The sequence below is a fragment of the Lactuca saligna genome, chromosome 1 (genome assembly GCF_052625555.1).
Source record: "Lactuca saligna cultivar CGN05327 chromosome 1, ASM5262555v1, whole genome shotgun sequence".
Classification (NCBI taxonomy): Eukaryota; Viridiplantae; Streptophyta; class Magnoliopsida; order Asterales; family Asteraceae; genus Lactuca; species Lactuca saligna.
The window spans coordinates 26,990,642-27,002,791 of record NC_136417.1 but is presented as its reverse complement, the minus strand read 5'-3'; the positions used below and the strand labels follow the sequence as shown (position 1 = coordinate 27,002,791).

General features: G+C 33.9%; 1 non-coding gene across 1 annotated transcript; it reads right to left on the bottom strand.

The window, feature by feature from the left end:
- Positions 1–3,550: 3,550 nt before the first annotated feature.
- Positions 3,551–3,652, bottom strand: LOC145027899 (U6 spliceosomal RNA). The gene has a single exon (XR_013675662.1). It is a non-coding gene; the product is annotated as a U6 spliceosomal RNA (small nuclear RNA).
- Between the last annotated feature and the right edge of the window lie 8,498 nt (positions 3,653–12,150).

The window sequence follows — 12,150 nt, the reverse complement described above, 5'->3', positions numbered from 1 at the left end:
GGTCAAGAGCACACAAGGACCATAAGGGTTAGATTTTAGGGTTTCTGAGCTAAGGAGGCTGGGATATGGGACATAAAGACATATTTATATGACCTGAAACCTAGAAATTAGGGTGTCGAGTCACCACACGTACGCGATGCATACCACTTTGTACGTTGTGCGTACGTGCATGGCTCCGCGCTTTCCTTGAACCAACTACGCCCCGCGTACACAGGCCACCGTACGACTTCAGCTAGCCCAAACACGAAGAGGCCCAACCTCTAAGCCCAAACAAATAAATGCAAGATTAAATAAATTAGCAATACCTTGGAATTACGGATGTTACACTCACTATCCTTAAGAGGAACGAAAGTTGACGTTTTATTTTTATATGCTTCTTGTTTTGTATTTTTAACTCCTATGTTTTGATTTATAGTGTTTAATTTTTATTGTAATTTCCTTTTCAACTTAATGTATTTTTAATTTTATATAAATTAGTTTTTTTATTTAAATAAAAAAAACTTGTTGTATGTCAAAGCATTCCTAAATGACAATATTTTGAAGTAGTGTGAGTAAATTGAGACGACACCAATATGAGTTATAACATTCCCCCAACCTAATGACAAAGATTTTAGATGTTTGTTATGTTTTATTAATCTATTATAAAGAAAAAAAAATACCACACACTTTCTATTTATTTGTTGTTATTTTTATTTTTATTTATTTATTTTTAATCTCATCGACACTCACTCTCCCCACCCTAACATTTATACCTATAAACACACTCCCTTCGAACTCCACCTACCCACTCTATCACTTGGTCCACCACACACCCCTACATGCACACACTTACTTCCATACCAACAAGTCTATAATAACATCAATGCCACCACACTCCACCTTATCACAACATCCACCCCCAGTCCAACACCCACACAAACACCTTGTCCCACCCTACCCCCACACCCACCCAACCCCATAGAACCCATCATGCAGCAACGCCCACCCCACACACCCCCTATTTACATACCCACGCCAACAACATCGATGCCAATACCCACCCCACCCCTACATCGACACCCACACACTCACCCATATCCACACCAACAAGTCCACTTAGGTTTGAGCATGTAAAATTTTAATAAATAAAAGTTTTATCGGTCTTTAAAAGTAATGGTGTTGCAAAAATCCAAAATGTATTTTGGTCGTGTTACATAATTTATTTTCATATTCTTATGACAAATTTACAAACCAAACTAAAAACAAAAATTCCATTTTATATAAGATTTCATTTCTTTCAAATTAGTATTCCTTCATAATTCAGTTACTTTCAGTTACTTTGATAGATTTCATTAAATCAAAAAAAAATATTATATGAACCGAACGCCCCTAATATTACACGATTACATATCATTATTAGTCGAACTCGGACAAACACACCATGAACGTGAACAAACAAGTGTTTTCCTCCCGAGTTATATAAATGGTATTTGTAAAATAATTCAGAATTGATAATAGCAATTCATTTGAATTATGTAATCTCCGTCTGACAAACATGTTTTAATACTGTATTTAAATGCGTTTTGGAGTGTTTGTTGTTTTGTGAAATTAATAATAGGAAGAAAGGGGTACAATGGGGCTTCTTATCGAAGCATAAAGAAAGGAGAGAATGAAGAGGCAGAAGAAAACGTGTGGGTGTGATGCATCATATCAAATCACCATATATCATATCAACAAATAGAAAAACAGAAATAAATAAACTGAATGAATAAAGATTGTCATTTTGTTGGGACAACAGCCTGCGTTTTTATGTCTTGTCTAAATTCAGGGCCCCCTCTCAATTATCACTGAACTTTAGGCCTTCTACCCTCAAATTTTCATTTTAAAATTCAACACGAAAGTTTTCTGTTTCAGTTCATCATTCTAAATGATTCAAAATTTATTTGACGGATATGTATGCCCGGCGAATTTTGCATTACAATTTACGTCTCATTAGGCAAAATTTTTTTTTCATAATGATCCTTACCGATTAACTGGAATTATATAGAAATAATATTAACATAATTGGGCTGAGCTATACAACATATCGAATACATACAAAGAAACACAATCATAATATTAACATAATTGGACTGTTCACAACAAGTCTAGCTTTGTAGCAAGGTAGGGATCCGTTTGCATTTTTTCTTTTATTATTATTATTATTATTATTATTAGCAACCAATTTCGGTTAGAAATAAGTACTTGATATCCCTCTTTCATGGTATTAGAATAATGACGATCATTAAATGTCTGCAAGTATGTACGAGGAACATGCGAGAAAGACTCGACATATGAAGACATGAAAAGAAGTTGAGTTTGTGGATACGTTTAGAAATACTGTGACGAGTACGGGTCATTAGATGGGTAGAGGAAGGAGGGGATGGCACCGGAGTAGGTGATGTCGATATCGCAGCAACAAGATCGGAAAAAGCAGCTGATGTGGCATGGGTTACGTAAATAGTTTTCAAAGTGTACAGTTTTGCTAAATATTCTTAGGCAATGAAACATATCTATCAGTAAAAAGTAAAAACCAAACAAGAAAATAAAATATATTGCGAAGACTGGTTTTCATCATTTCATTGCACAATTTGTTTGCGGGATAATAACTTAGGAGGGTAATAAGGTTTTCAGTTTGTCCGTATTAGGTCACTAAAGTTTTTTTTTGTGCGTATTAGACCAATATGGTTGTTATTATCGTTTAGAAATAGTCATTTTACCGGTTTTAACTGGTAAAATGATTATTTCTAAACGGTAATAACAACCATATTGGTCTAATACGCACAAAAAAAACCTTAGTGACCTAATACGGACAAACTGGAAATCTTATTACCCTCCTAAGTCATTAACCCTAAGTATTTATAAAACATGCTTACTAATCAATGTGACTGATTTATTTGACTGAAAATAGTTGCTTCCGTTTAAACTTATCTCACAACCCTTCAAGAACTTCTAAGTCCAAAAACTCATATGATTGATGATCTTCATTACATAAATATGCAACATTTGATCAATAACTTCTTTTTTATCATTTAAATGTTTACATGAACACATCCATATATACAAAAACAATCTCACTTTGATACCTCCCATCAATGTCTACATTTGATAACGATTGAAAATGTAAAACCAATAGGAACTTGCAGAGGATGTCTATTATCAATTATTTTACAAAAAACAAAACCACAACATGAACTAAGAAACTGAAGTTGCAAAATGAATAAAAAAATCAGCACATAAACAAATACATACATACTATATACAACACAAAAACGGAAGTTTATAAAACATGAAACTTAATGATAGAAAAAGTAAAAAACTTAAAGGAGACTTTATAGAAAGAAAGATCACCCTTACTTGTCACAAATGATTGAAGACATCAACAAGAAGATCAATCTGACCATAGAATCCACATGTTGTCTGATCATGACTTCAGTAGATGAACTACTGAAACGTAAGAATTGCAATTGAACTCTATTAGCATTTGAAAAGGGAATCAGGGTTCCAGAGAAGACGACGAAGGGTTAAATTTTTTTTTTTGGACCATTTCTTGATTTGTGTGTGTCATCCTTGCGCAGGGCCATGTTAATCTTCTTTGTATCGTTCCAATTTTATCGGATGTCCCTAAAGGGGCGACTATAGATGAAGAGCTTCGTCATATAGAGGAGTAGCAGGTTATATGGGACGACGCGAGTTCTAAACGAAGTAGTTTCTCGTTGATGGTCATATATTCTCAATGTCTTTAAAATTAGGGTTAATGACTTAGGAGAGTAATAATGTTTTCAGTTTGTCTGTATTAGGTCACTAAGGTTTTTTTTGTGCGTATTAGACCAATATGGTTGTTATTACCGTTTAGAAATAGTCCTTTTCGGTAAAAGAACTATTTCTAAACGGTAATAACAACCATATTGGTCTAATACGCACAAAAAAAACCTTAGTGACCTAATACGGACAAACTAAAAAGCTTATTACCCTCCTAAGTCATTATCCCTTTGTTTGCTAGGAAGTTTACACCGGAGAGAATTCAAAAAGATTTTGTAAACAATTTTCAAAAATAAATAAGAAAACGACCAAAATATATATCTACTTTAACAAATAAAAATATTTTTTTACCACATTTCATATTCTTATTGATTTGATCACATGTAATTTTATGGTTATTTTCAATTAAATTTTTTACACATGACATTTTATGTTTTTTTTTTTTTTTTTTTTTTTTTTTTTTTTTTTTCATTTTATCAAATTCCATATAATATTTAAATGTAACAATTATAATAAATATAATAATAAATACATATCAATTTAATTAATTGACTTTCTTTTTAATTTTAAAATTTCTAAATTAAAACCCCGTTAATTTCTTTTGTTTATTTATCTAAATTATTTGTTTAAATTTAAAAAAGAAAAACACATTAATTTTAATAATTCAACATTTTTCTAATTTTTTTATAAATTCAAAATTTTAAATTTTAGAATTTCATATTTAAATTTTTTTTAAATAAACCCATGTAATACATGAGTTTTACATCTAGTTAAATTTATATAACAGAACCTTTTGCCAATTATGAGATCCCACTTTATAAATACATGACGATATTGTCGTATATACTACTAAGTAAAAAAAAATATATGAAACAAACTCCATTTTGGTCATTATTGTGAATAACTTGTAATGCTTTAAAAATATCTTAACATGAAAATTAGAAGTAAGAGTGATGAAGGTAACTAGAGTTGATCCTCTGCAAGTGCACGCTTGGTTGGCTCCATCACACATGCATCCAACTGTCCTTTTAGTCCTTTTGCTTTCCACCTGCTGCCCCTTTTAATCTGACAATTGATCAGTAATGTGTGGTTTGTATGCTATTCATCAATCGCCCATACCACATCTCTCTCACTTCTACTCTATAATCTCCCATTCCTCTCTTCACCGGTGGTGCTCAAGCTTAAATATGGATTCAGTTCAGTTTTAAACATTCAGTTTCAGTCCAATTTAAAAAAATCAGTTTTTTTTTTTTTTTTTTTTTTTTTTTTTTTAAGGACCAGCCTGGTTATTTTAAGGACTATTAGTCCAGTTTCATTTCGGTTTCAGTTAAAACCTGTTTTTTTTTATCATGTCTCGCGTTTTTTACTAAAAAATATATATCAGTTTTCTATAACATCTTTAACATAATGATTTAGTAATTACTATCATTACTAAAAGTTATATATATATATATATATATATATATATATATATATATATATATATATATATATATATATATATATATATATATAATTTATAAATATTTATTAGTCTTATTTTGCAAAATTCTTAATAAATATAAATTATGACATAAAAAACCTTCATATCGATGATAAACAAAAAAAAATATTTTCACCCTCCTTGATTTTTCGTTCACTCCAAAAGTTTATCATTTATAAAATTTGTCATAACCTATTAATTTAAGGGGGTGTTTGGGACAACTTTTTAAACTAAAAAAATGTTTTTAGAAAAAACTTTTTGATTTATGTTTTTTTCTAAAAGAAAATTTTAAAATGTGTTTGAAAAAAACTTTTGATGGTTCAAAAAAGAAAAAAAAGCCAAAAGTTAAGTAAAAGATTCATGAGTCTTAACCATTTTTTTTTCTTTCAAAAAGTTAATTTAAAAGATCTTAAAAGTCATCAAATAACTTTTTAAACTTTTGACTTTTGCTAAAAATCCAAAAAATCATTTCAAAGAAAACGCCAAACACCCTCTAAGTCGTATCCTTCTCCTAAAATTTTCTATGTGATATTCACATTTTAGTTGGCATTTGGCAACAAGACAACAAAATCTTGATGTATCACTGGTTTCAACGAGAGTAATTAAAAAAAGTATGTTAAAGTTCTCTAATGTTAGTACATTGATAAGGGGGTTTAATTTACTTTATTTTTTTAGTTCAATACATATCGATTAAAGTCAAACAGGATACAAGCTGCGCTGCTAGCTATTTCTAGATAATAAAATTAATTCTTTTGAAAACAACATTTGTGGATCTAGAAGATATAACATTAGAATGCATGACCCGTTGGATTCTATTGAGGAGCTCCACCGCCTCTGGTGCGAGAAAACCAATTATATCGAATACAAAAGGTACAAACACATGTTGATTTTCTATACATGCATTCTCGTGCTTTACCGCTTTGCACGCAGTGGCTTTCAAAGCGGCATGCCCAGCTGTGAAACCCCCGCTCCGCAAACCAACAAGAGGAGAGACCCCAGTAAGATCCACACATGCATGCTTCCTTCCTATCCATCCACAGACCAAAATGTCAGTCAGTCTAAGTGTGTAGCTTCCATTCTGCGGGTCCATCAAAAAGTTAACTGGCGCTTCTTTCTTCACAGAAATACCAGCACACCGACAAGCATCAAAGAGAACATCCTGAACCAAATCATGTTTGTACTTGAAACCAGGAAGCTCTCTACAATGAACCACATGTTCTCCAAAGGTATCCAAACAAGCCTTGCGGCAAACTGGGCATATCTCGTCAATTGAGAATATGAGAATCATGAGACGGTAACGAATGATAGTTCGGTACTCCACATGAGACATATGCTATCCAATACCATCAATAGGGATAACTAAGGATTACTGATTTTTCTTATCTCTATGTTATTTTTTTTTTAACCGAAGAAATATAAAAGAAATAAAACTAGTAAGAAGGTATATATATATATATATATATATATATATATATATATATATATATATATATATATATATATATATATATATATATATATATATATATATATCTAAATTTTTTTTCAAACCTATTTCCATTTTGAAAGAGGCTTTTCATGCGCTTTCATTTTTTGAAAAATATTTGTAAAAAAAAGTTTTCATTTTAAAAAAGTTAATGATGTTTTTTGTTTCTTACTATATATATATATATATATATATATATATATATATATATATATATATATATATATATATATATATATATATATATTGCAACACCCATAGATTTTAAGCTAAATTAAAACATTTTAATTCATTCAAAAACCATTAAGTTCATACATCTTGTTTTCAAAATAGTTTAGCATCAGAGTACCCCTTAGAACCATATCACATAAATCATAAAACATGAGGAGCGGTACGATCACGCTTTCGCCTTGCCACGATCTCCTGAAGTACCTGAAATAATACACTGAACTGTAAGCCCGAAAGCTTAGTGAGTTACCCCCAAAATACCAACCACACATCAACATACTCATAACATATCACAGATAGAACAACCATGCACATCGGGTCTACTGTGTGACTGGTCCACTCGCACCGGGCCTTCATTCCACCTGGTCCACCATTCGAGTCTAGCCATGTACATCGAGTCTACAGTGTGATTGGTTCGCCCGCTATGAGCCTTCAATCTACTTGGTCCACTCTCTGAGTCTACAGTATGTCTGGTCCGCCCACACCGGGCCTTCAGTCGGCCTGGTCCACTCTCCGAGCCTCGGCACGTCTGGTCCGCCCACCTGGGGCCTTCAGCCTATCTGGAGCGCTCGTTGGGCCTTCGAAATATTCGGTTCGCCCTGGGTATGTTGGCATACAGCACAAAGCAGGACCCGCCTCAACCCAACCCTCGTCAAACAACCATGTGCACATAAAACAGTTAATCACATAACAAATTCTTAACCAGACAAACAGTCTAACAGATCACATAGTATATCAACATCCTAACCAGGATTTCGACCTAACTGGTCACTATATACCATGTACTGACCTTAACCAGGTCACTAACATAACACCATCTTAAATACCATGATATAGATCTAGCAAAGCAATAACATAACAAAAAATACCCAGATTTCCATTCGATAAAGGGCTGGCCTTGGTGCGGTAGACCCTGTCGATATAGTAAGGATAACTCACCTGCAATTGCTGACTAAAGAGAAGAGACCAAGCTGCTCCGACCTCCAACACAAACTTCACCACAGAACACTACCAAAGAACCAATTCCATAAATACCAAAATCACCAAAATACCATTGGAAGTCAAACTGGTCAACTCTTGGTCAAAGTCAAAGTCCTCAGTCAAAGTCAATCTTCCTGGTTGATTCTACTCGCCGAGTTCCTATACTCAGAAACTCCCATAACACGACTCAACTCGCCGAGTCGCCCTAAGACTCGTCGAGTCCAACGATCTCTGAGTCTCATCCTGCTAAAGTCACAGAGTCGTCCCTCGACTCACCGATTCGAGGCTTAACCAAAAGAGGTTAGGTTTCCACGACCAGACTTGTCGAGTCCAAGAACAGACTCGCTGAGTCCAAGGCAATCTTCAAGAGACTCGTCGAGTTGTTCTTCCAACTCACCGAGTCCATGCACATGTTCATACAACTCGTCGAGTACACCCGTGTGACTCGCCGAGTCTCTCCAGTTCTTAATCCATACAATGGCTTTTCGATCCATGTATGGGCTCCAATCCATAGATCCACTCTTCTACAGTCTAACCCTCACATAAATTTGCAAACTTTACGTGAAACCAAGGAGATATAGGCCCAAAACACACTAGGGATAGGGTTAAGGACTAGGAGGCTTAACCAACAACTCATAAACATGAGCTTTATGACATTCTAGGCCATCACAAGTTTAGATCTGGAGTAGCAACCTCAGATCTAAACTCCAAACCCGAAATAGGTCTCAAACAAGCTAAGGAACTCCCAATCAACCACCAAGGATGAATAAAAAAGGAATTAATGGCTCCTTACCTCTGAGATGCGCCCAAACTGATGTAGATCCCAGATCTACACAAGCCCCTTGGTGCTAGCCTCTAATTTCTCAAGCTCCTTCCACCAATTTCCTCTTTCAAGCTCCAATCTCCTCAACAATGGAGTCTCACACAAAAATTTGGGTTTCTGGATCTCAAAAGGGTAGCAAAGAGGCTGAGGGTGGGTTATAATGTGCTTTATATAGGGCACAACCCTCGAGATTAGGGTTTTCTCTCTTCAACACCAACTCATTGAGTCCAAGCCGCTGACTCGGCGAGTTGGCTACTTAATCCGCGACAGAATCCCGCTCCGACTCGGCGAGTAAGCATGCCTACTCGTCGAGTCCTTTTCCTTAATTTACATTTTAAGTCTCTCAATAGTACCTTTGGAATTTGGGGTGTTATATATATATATATATATATATATATATATATATATATATATATATATATATATATATATATATATATATATATATATATATATATATATATATATATAATTAATAAATTTTTATTACACTTGCTATCATGTATAAATGATAAGATGATGAATAAGAAGAAAAAGTAAAAAAAAAGATATTTATTTTTTCATATATATATATACCCAAAGTTTTTTTAGATGACGCTAAGCAATTAGCAAGTAGTAGAAAAAGCTCTAGCCCAAATCAAAATAATAAAAAATAGCATTTTAAAAATCCCTTCTATTCCATATGATGTTAGATGTTATATGTCCTCCTTCCCATCAAAGCCACCTTAACTTCTTACTTCCCTTTGCTTAAATTTTATGCCCTTAGGCTAAGAGGAGTACCTCCACCGCAATGGTGAGGCCTCACGCAAGAGATATTCACCGCATTTCTATCATCTTTCTTCCAGTCATTTATCTCAGTTTTGACCCATATTTGAATATGTCTATGAGTTAAAATGAATCAACAGAATCTACCAGGTGGACCAATATTGATCCATTTTTTTTTGAATCTAGGGTCAAAAGATGAATTAACAAGTGATTAGATCATATTCCTTCAATATTATCTTTGTTAATTGTAAAATCGTTTAGTATAATTGTAAATCTGTTTAGTATATTTTTAATAAAATAATTAAAATAGTTTTTAACAAATAAATAAATTAATAATTTTAAATTTATTTATAATTAAATTATACTTTTTATACATTTTATTAAAAATAAATAAATAAGTGAGGTGAATTGGGCATGACCTTTTCCTAGTCGAGAAAGAGGAAGAATTATGTGAGAATGACGTGACACTAAAGTGGTAAGGAAAGTGTGGGTGTGAGTATGGTTGGAGATATTGACGGAGTTAGTAAGGGGGTTGCAAGATGCTTCTCCCCCCTCCCACAAACGATTTTAATTGAAATATTATAAGGCCTTGTGTAGCACCTAGTTTTAGGATGTTTCTAATACCGGGATAAAGGACTGTAAATGGATCGTGTAAATGTCTTCGGCTTCAAGGGAATAGAGTTTAGACCCTATCAGGTGATGATAACGTTGGATTAAGTGATTAAAACCCTCAAATTATGCCTTAAAGCAAAATTGTAAAATGGGAAAAGTAATATTTCGGGCTTCTTGCATGGATTATGGTTTTAGTTCGACATGTACTAATATAAAAGTAGTTAGATAGGGTTGTAGGACACGTCAATAAATTTTCGTGCATATAAAGATTGCTGAAAACATAGTTGAAAGAAGAAATTATGATTGTTTGAAGTTGGATTTGATTGAAGTGAAAACTTGTCACCATGAGTTGGGAAGTAGATCTTCATGACATGATGAGTCATCACGAGGTGACAAGCAGACTGTCACAGGGTTATCGTTGGGTAGCCCAAACCCATGAATTTTTAGGGTTTTCTATGTATTTAAAGGGTGGTTCTGTGTTTTTAGGGTATTTTTCTATCATCCATCATATCTAAAGCCTCTTGAGAGAAACCCTAGTCTTCCTTTCACCACTTTGAGCCTCTTATCTCTTCTTTCATCCATTTGTAAGATTTTTGGTGCCTTAAAGAAGAATAATGTGTTCTTGGTGCATAGATCCAGCAAGCAAGTTCCCTCACCACCTTGAAGCACATAATTTGGACTCTAGTAAGTCCCCAAGTTGTTATGCTTCTAGGTCTTGGATTTTTGTGCATTTTCTTCATGTTTGGGAGAGTTTACGTGGATGGATTGCATGAAGTTAGCAACTTTATGGATCCTTGAGGTCCCTTTGAGGTTTAATGTTACAGATATGAGATTTGGTTTAGTTTTGGCTCATGTATGGTATTTGACCTCATTTCTAAACTAGCTTGGGAAAGACATGCATGACTGTAAAGTAACGATTTTTATGACTCATTTGGTGTAAGAAATCCTTCTGAATGAGATGAGAGTGTGACTTAATGGATTAAGTGCTTAATCCATTAAGTTGTCCAATATCAGTTCTTACGACGTGACAACGTGATCACCACATCATGATGTATGATGTTGTTGATGGGTTTTGAGCATTCTAACACTTCCTAAGTGTACATGCAACCCTAATAACCTTGGATCTATGTTTGTCTAATTATCATGCAAAGTTGAATTCCAAGGTTATATTCCTATCTAGCATACATGGGGAACAATTTTAACTTAAAGTATAGATAGAATAACTTACCTTGTTGTTGTTTGTGTTCCTTGAAACCTTGTGAGCCTAGCACCCCAAGTGTGATGCCTCAAATGCTTCACACAACACCAAATGCTCTTGGAAGAACTTATGAGAGAACACACACTTCTCAAAAATCAGCCAAGCCCTCTTGTTTCTTAGTGTCAACCGATTTTAGGTGGAGAACATGTTTCTTATATAGTGTTGACACATCTAGGGTTACACCCTAATGTGTCATGACTCTTCATTTCCATGACCCATGGGTTTGTAACTCCCATGGAGCATCCATGGAGCATCCAATGGGTGGAACCCAACTTGATAATCCATGGAGCCTCTTAGCCCACTATACAAGATATGGATGATTTACATAATCAACCCATATATTTAATTAGTTATCTTTTGATCACATAATTAATTCTAAATTAATTCTTGATCAAACTAATCAAATAATATTATTAATATATTAGAACTTATAATATATTAATAATCTCCAAGTGTTATTTCTCTTATTTAGTCTATCCAATTGCATGGTGCCATGCAACCCAAATGGACCATGCCGGGTCGGGTCAAGTACATACCAGAAATAGTTATGGACTTAGACACCTTATCCAACAGTCTCCCACTTGGATAAGTCTAATAACTATTACTGCAAGTATGATTTCAGGAACCGATCGGCAATCGTAGCTCTTTTCAAGGTTTCTCAGAACTGAGAAAATGATGGTACGCCATTTAAGATAAGTGATCATATAATCCTCTGTTCTAGATATCAGTCGGAC